At 41.2% G+C, this 7500-nt stretch overlaps 1 non-coding gene across 1 annotated transcript; it reads left to right on the top strand.

Annotated features, from left to right (window-relative positions):
• Positions 1-2671: 2671 nt before the first annotated feature.
• LOC123688511 lies at positions 2672-2790 on the top strand. The gene has a single exon (XR_006750026.1). It is a non-coding gene; the product is annotated as a 5S ribosomal RNA (ribosomal RNA).
• The last annotated feature ends 4710 nt before the right edge of the window (positions 2791-7500 follow it).

The following is a 7500-nucleotide window of genomic DNA, read 5'->3' as shown; positions in this document are numbered from 1 at the left end:
CGTCTCGAACCACCCATCGCGCATCGAAAGTCGCATCTCTCGAACTCCGATCCGGAAATCGGCCGATGCATCACGTTAACTATTTCTTATATATCTAATATAATATACATGGAGACGGTAAGAATTCTTTTAATCGAAGATATACATATACTTCTCATCAATATCCAAAAGCTTATCGAAAAATAAATTACTCAACTTTTACGTGAAGAATCGTTCACCCAAACCTTATCCCCTATATATGTCAGGAGAACCCAAGGTTCCCCTCCAGACACGATTTAGCAAACTTTTCCCGATCGATCCGACCCACCGAGGCCGTCTCGACCGTCCGCTGCGCCTACTAGGGCCGATTTCTTCGGACTCCGATCAGAAAATATACCGATGCATGTCGTTAACACCTAGTCCGCCTCGTCCGATCTATCTAAACAGTCTCGACGCACCCAACACTCTTTCAAAGTCGGATTACTCGGACTCAATCTGAAAATGGACCGATGCATGACGTCAACACTTAGCCCGCCTCGTCTGATCTATCTAAGCCATCTCGACCCACCCAACACGCCTTCCAAGTCGGATCACTCGGACTTCGATCTGAAAATCTCCGGACTCATTTTTATGAATATCCCCAGTCAGTAAGAACGTTATTTCGCCAATATATACCAACAATAAACCATATTCCAATAGCTGAACCAAAAATATAATTCCCGATCCAAACGTTCTGCATCGCCCAACGCGACCACCTTCCCTATATATGTCAGGAGAGCACAGGGTTCCCCTCCAGACAACACTTACGCTCTATCCCCGACTCTCGGTCGATCGATAGGCCAGGTCAGCGGTGTCTGTTTCGGCCGAAGCTCGGACTTTGGTCAAAATGTTCCGATACAAAATTTGAACCAAGATAGATACAGATATGATTCCTTCTTAAATATACGTTGATTATCGAACAGAATATGGTAAATATTTTGCGATGACCGAGGATTTCATGAATTTTTTTTTTTTTTCGAAAAAATTTTCTATTATCGGAATTTCCTCAAATTTCATTTGGTTGCCTCCTAATGCTTATTAAAAATGATAACCAACAATCAGAATCATTATTTATCATTTATTTCAATTTTTATAATGAAAAACGTTCACGTCCTTTCGCGCCTCTCGATCGTCGTTTACGTGATGCATCGGTCAGCCCTAGTTTACGTGGTGCATCGGTAAGATCGAGTTCACGTTCTGCATCGGTCTGCCCGAGTTTACGTGGTGCATCGGTAAGATCGAGATTACGTGGTGCATCGGTAAGATCGAGTTCACGTTCTGCATCGGTCTACCTGAGTTTACGTGGTGCATCGGTATGATCGAGTTTACGTTCTGCATCGGTGTGATCTAGTTTACGTTGTGCATCGGTAAGATCGAGATTACGTGAAGCATCGGTATGATCGAGTTTACGTTCTGCATCGGTCTGGACTCTGAGATATATTTTCGACGTGAAAATGTTCCGATACAACTTTTGAACCAGGATAGTTAGAGAGATGATTTTTTCTGGGATGTACGTTGATTGGGGAATGGATTGTGGAAAATAACTTGCCATGACCGAGGTGTTCTCGAATTTTTTTTTTTTTTCGAAAAATATTTTCTGATTTTGGATTTCACTCAAATTTGATTTCGTTGCCTTCTAATGTGTTCTAAAAGAGTAAATCAGTAATCAGAATCGAAAAATATTTTTCGGATTTTTTTTTTTTTGAAAAAAAATTTTCTGATTTTGGAATTTCCTCAAATTTGATTTGGTTGCCTTCTAATGTGTTTTTAAAGCGTAAATCAGTAATCAGAATCAATATTCATTGTCGACTTTAATTTTTATAAGGAAAAATGTTCACGTCCTTAAACGCCTCCCCATCATTAGCCCGAGTCCAAGTCGATGTCAGTCCCGAGCGGACGGTGTCAGATACTACCTATCGCCCCGGTCTGGACTTGGCGAGGTATTTCGACGTGAAATGTTCCGATACAACTTTTGAACCAGGATAGTTAGAGAGATGATTTCTTCTATGTTGTACGTTGATTGTGGAATGGATTGTGGGAAATAACTTGCCATGACCCAGGTGTTCTTGAATTTTTTTTTTTTTCGAAAAAAATTTTCTGATCTTGAAATTTCCTCAAATCTGATTGCGTTGCCTTCTAATGTGTACTAAAAGAGTAAATCAGTAATCAGAATCAATATTCATTGTCGACTTTAATTTTTATAAGGAAAAATGTTCACGTCCTTAAACGCCTCTCCATCGTTACCCCGACTCCAAGACGATGTTAGACCGGAGCGGACGGTGTCAAATGCGACCGATCTCCCCGGTCTGGACTTAGCGAGATATTCCGACGTGAAATGTTCCGATACAAAAATTTAACTGTGATAGTTAGAGAGATGGTTCCTTTTGTGATGTACGTTGATTGTGTAATAGAATATGGAAATAAACTTGAGATGACCGAGGTCTTCTGGGATTTTTTTTTTTTTTCGAAAAATATTTTTCGATTTCGGAAATCCCTCAAATTTCATTGAGATATGTCCTAATGTGTTCTTAAAACTTAAATCAACAATCAGAATTAATATCCAAAAGTTATTTCATTTTTTATAAGGAAAAACGTTCACGTCCTTTCCGCTCCCAAAAAGTGAGATATCATAGAAAATATCGCTATATTTGTTGTTTACGGCCATACCACGCTGAAATTGCCAGTTCTCGTCAGAACACTGAAGCCAAGCAGCGTCGGGCGCGGTTAGTACTTGGATGGGTGACCGCTTGGGAACACCGCGTGCTGTAAGCTTTTTTTTTACGTTCTGCATCGGTCTGCCGAGATAACGTGGTGCATCGGTATGATCGAGTTTACGTTCTGCATCGGTAAGATCGAGATTACGTGATGCATCGGTAAGATTGAGATTACGTGGTGCATCGGTAAGATCGAGTTTACGTGGTGCATCGGTAAGATCCAATTCACGTTCTGCATCGGTAAGATCCAGTTCACGTGGTGCATCGGTAAGATCGAGATTACGTGGTGCATCGGTAAGATCGAGTTTACGTGGTGCATCGGTAAGATCCAATTCACGTTCTGCATCGGTAAGATCCAGTTCACGTGGTGCATCGGTAAGATTGAGATTACGTGGTGCATCGGTAAGATCGAGTTTACGTGGTGCATCGGTAAGATCCAATTCACGTTCTGCATCGGTAAGATCCAGTTCACGTGGTGCATCGGTAAGATCGAGATTACGTGGTGCATCGGTAAGATCGAGTTTACGTGGTGCATCGGTAAGATCCAATTCACGTTCTGCATCGGTAAGATCCAGTTCACGTGGTGCATCGGTAAGATCGAGATTACGTGGTGCATCGGTAAGATCGAGTTTACGTGGTGCATCGGTAAGATCCAATTCACGTTCTGCATCGGTAAGATCCAGTTCACGTGGTGCATCGGTAAGATTGAGATTACGTGGTGCATCGGTAAGATCCAGTTCACGTGGTGCATCGGTAAGATGGAGATTACGTGGTGCATCGGTAAGATCGAGATTACGTGGTGCATCGGTAAGATCTACTTTACGTTCTGCATCGGTCTGCCCTTGTTTACGTGGTGCATCGGTAAGATCGAGATTACGTGAAGCATCGGTATGATCGAGTTTACGTTCTGCATCGGTCTGCCCGATATTACGTGGTGCATCGGTCTGCCCTAGTTTACGTGGTGCATCGGTTTGGACTTAGAGATATATTTTCGACGTGAAAATGTTCCGATACAACTTTTGAACCAGGATAGTTAGAGAGATGATTTTTTCTGGGATGTACGTGGATCGGGGAATGGATTGTGGGAAATAACTTGCCATGACCGAGGTGTCCTCGAATTTTTTTTTTTTTCGAAAAAAATTTTCTGATTGTGGAATTTTCTCAAATTTGATTTGGTTGCCTCCTAATGTGTTCTAAAAGAGTAAATCAGTAATCGGAATCGAAAAATATTTTTCGGATTTTTTTTTTTTTCGAAAAAAATTTTCTGATCGTGGAATTTCCTCAAATTCGATTTGGTTGCCTTCTAATGTGTTTTTAAAGCGTAAATCAGTAATCAGAATCAATATTCATTGTCGACTTTAATTTTTATAAGGAAAAATGTTCACGTCCTTAAACGCCTCCCCATCATCAGCCCGAGTCCAAGTCGATGTCAGTCCCGAGCGGACGGTGTCAGATACTACCTATCGCCGAGGTCTGGACTTGGCGAGATATTACGACGTGAAATGTTCCGATACAACTTTTGAACCAGGATAGTTAGAGAGATGATTTCTTCTATGTTGTACGTTGATTGTGGAATGAAATACGGAAAATAACTCGCCATGACCGAGGTGATTACGATTTTTTTTTTTTTTCGAAAAAAATTTTCTGATCGTGGAATTTTCTCAAATTTGATTTGGTTGCCTCCTTATATGTTCTAGTAGCGATAATCAACAATCAGAATCAAAATCCATGGTCGGGTTTGATTTTTATAAGGAAAAATGTTCACGTCCTTTTTTACAACCCCGACTCATTGACGATGTTAGAACCGAGCCGGCGGTGTCAGATACGACCGATCGCCCCGGTCCCGATCGTCATTTACGTTGTGCATCGGTCTGCCCGAGATTACGTGGTGCATCGGTATGATCGAGTTTACGTGGTGCATCGGTAAGATCCAATTCACGTTCTGCATCGGTAAGATCCAATTCACGTTCTGCATCGGTAAGATCCAGTTCACGTGGTGCATCGGTAAGATGGAGATTACGTGGTGCATCGGTAAGATCGAGATTACGTGGTGCATCGGTAAGATCTACTTTACGTTCTGCATCGGTCTGCCCTTGTTTACGTGGTGCATCGGTAAGATCGAGATTACGTGAAGCATCGGTATGATCGAGTTTACGTTCTGCATCGGTCTGCCCGATATTACGTGGTGCATCGGTCTGCCCTAGTTTACGTGGTGCATCGGTTTGGACTTAGAGATATATTTTCGACGTGAAAATGTTCCGATACAACTTTTGAACCAGGATAGTTAGAGAGATGATTTTTTCTGGGATGTACGTGGATCGGGGAATGGATTGTGGGAAATAACTTGCCATGACCGAGGTGTCCTCGAATTTTTTTTTTTTTCGAAAAAAATTTTCTGATTGTGGAATTTTCTCAAATTTGATTTGGTTGCCTCCTAATGTGTTCTAAAAGAGTAAATCAGTAATCGGAATCGAAAAATATTTTTCGGATTTTTTTTTTTTTCGAAAAAAATTTTCTGATCGTGGAATTTCCTCAAATTCGATTTGGTTGCCTTCTAATGTGTTTTTAAAGCGTAAATCAGTAATCAGAATCAATATTCATTGTCGACTTTAATTTTTATAAGGAAAAATGTTCACGTCCTTAAACGCCTCCCCATCATCAGCCCGAGTCCAAGTCGATGTCAGTCCCGAGCGGACGGTGTCAGATACTACCTATCGCCGAGGTCTGGACTTGGCGAGATATTACGACGTGAAATGTTCCGATACAACTTTTGAACCAGGATAGTTAGAGAGATGATTTCTTCTATGTTGTACGTTGATTGTGGAATGAAATACGGAAAATAACTCGCCATGACCGAGGTGATTACGATTTTTTTTTTTTTTCGAAAAAAATTTTCTGATCGTGGAATTTTCTCAAATTTGATTTGGTTGCCTCCTTATATGTTCTAGTAGCGATAATCAACAATCAGAATCAAAATCCATGGTCGGGTTTGATTTTTATAAGGAAAAATGTTCACGTCCTTTTTTACAACCCCGACTCATTGACGATGTTAGAACCGAGCCGGCGGTGTCAGATACGACCGATCGCCCCGGTCCCGATCGTCATTTACGTTGTGCATCGGTCTGCCCGAGATTACGTGGTGCATCGGTCTGGACTTAGAGATATATTTTCGACGTGAAAATGTTCCGATACAACTTTTGAACTAGGATAGTTAGAGAGATGATTTTTTCTGGGATGTACGTTGATTGGGGAATGGATTGTGGGAAATAACTTGCCATGACCGAGGTGTTCTCGAATTTTTTTTTTTTTTTCGAAAAAAATTTTCTGATTGTGGAATTTTCTCAAATTTGATTTGGTTGCCTCCTAATGTGTTCTAATAGCGATAATCAACAATCAGAATCAAAATCCATGGTCGGGTTTGATTTTTATAAGGAATAATGTTCACGTCCTTTTTCGCCTATGTTCTTTTTCGACGTGAAAAGTTCCGATACAACTTTTGAACCAGGATAGTTAGAGAGATGATTTTTTCTGGGATGTATGTTGATTGACGTACGAAACTTGGAAAAAAAATAGAAAAGACCGAGGTACTCTAGAAAAAAAATTTATTGAAAATATTTTTTTGATTTCGGAATTAATTCGAAATTCATTCAGATGTCTTCTATCAATATCGCGAAAGAAAAATCAATAATCAGAATCGATATTCATCTAAGATTATTTCCTTTTGGATTGTGTTAACATTCGGTACGATCTTGTCTACGTGATGCATCGGTTTGTTTCTCGGCTCTTGTGAGCAAGTTGGACACTCGAGACGGCCTCCATCGATCGGATTAGGCGGGCTTTAATGTTAACGTGCTGCATCGGTGTGATCTTGTTTACGTCATGCATCGGTATAGCTTTAAATCGCGCCGTAAAGTCGTTCACAGTCATGCATCGGTATCTTAAATCGCGCCGAAAAGTCGTTCACGTCATGCATCGGTATCTTAAATCGCGCCGTAAAGTCGTTCACGTCATGCATCGGTATCTTAAATCGAGCCGAAAAGTCGTTCACGTCATGCATCGGTGGCACAAAAAAAAGACGCCGATGCATGACGTGAGCCGACTTTTCGGCGCGATTTAAGATACCGATGCATGACGTGAACGACTTTACGGCGCGATTTAAGATACCGATGCATGACGTGAACCGACTTTTCGGCATGAAGTTAGCTAAAATTATCGTGTGCATCTTGGGTCGGTCCACGTACCGTAGATCAGAGAGGGACGACGTACATACATCGGATACATTTGTATCCAACAAGTTACGATCGTCGTCTGATCCAGCGGTAATCGGACCTACTCTCGTGAATTTATTTTGCCCCTTGAATAATTTTGTACCGATGCACGACGTGAAGTCGACTTTTCGGCATGGTTTAAGCTAAAATTATCGTGTGCATCTTGGGTAGGCCCACTTACTACAGATCAGAGAGGGACGACGTACATACATCGGATACATTCGTATCCAACAAGTTACGATCGTCGTCTGATCCAGCGGTAATCGGACCTACTCTCGTGAATTTATTTTGCCCCTTGAATAACTTTGTACCGATGCACGACGTGAAGTCGACTTTCCGGCATGGTTTAAGCTAAAATTATCGTGTGCATCTTTCATTTTACTCATCACATAGTCTGATGCATTTGATGACATTTACCCTTGTGAGTTATTCGTATTTCTCTCTCATGTCCGATTTCGTCAAACATATCTACCTTTCTGATTGATTCATCGTGAATTGTT

The sequence above is a fragment of the Harmonia axyridis genome, chromosome X (genome assembly GCF_914767665.1).
Source record: "Harmonia axyridis chromosome X, icHarAxyr1.1, whole genome shotgun sequence".
NCBI classification, from domain to species: domain Eukaryota; kingdom Metazoa; phylum Arthropoda; class Insecta; order Coleoptera; family Coccinellidae; genus Harmonia; species Harmonia axyridis.
The sequence above is the reverse complement of the archived record's forward strand: the minus strand, read 5'-3'. Positions and strand labels throughout refer to the sequence as shown.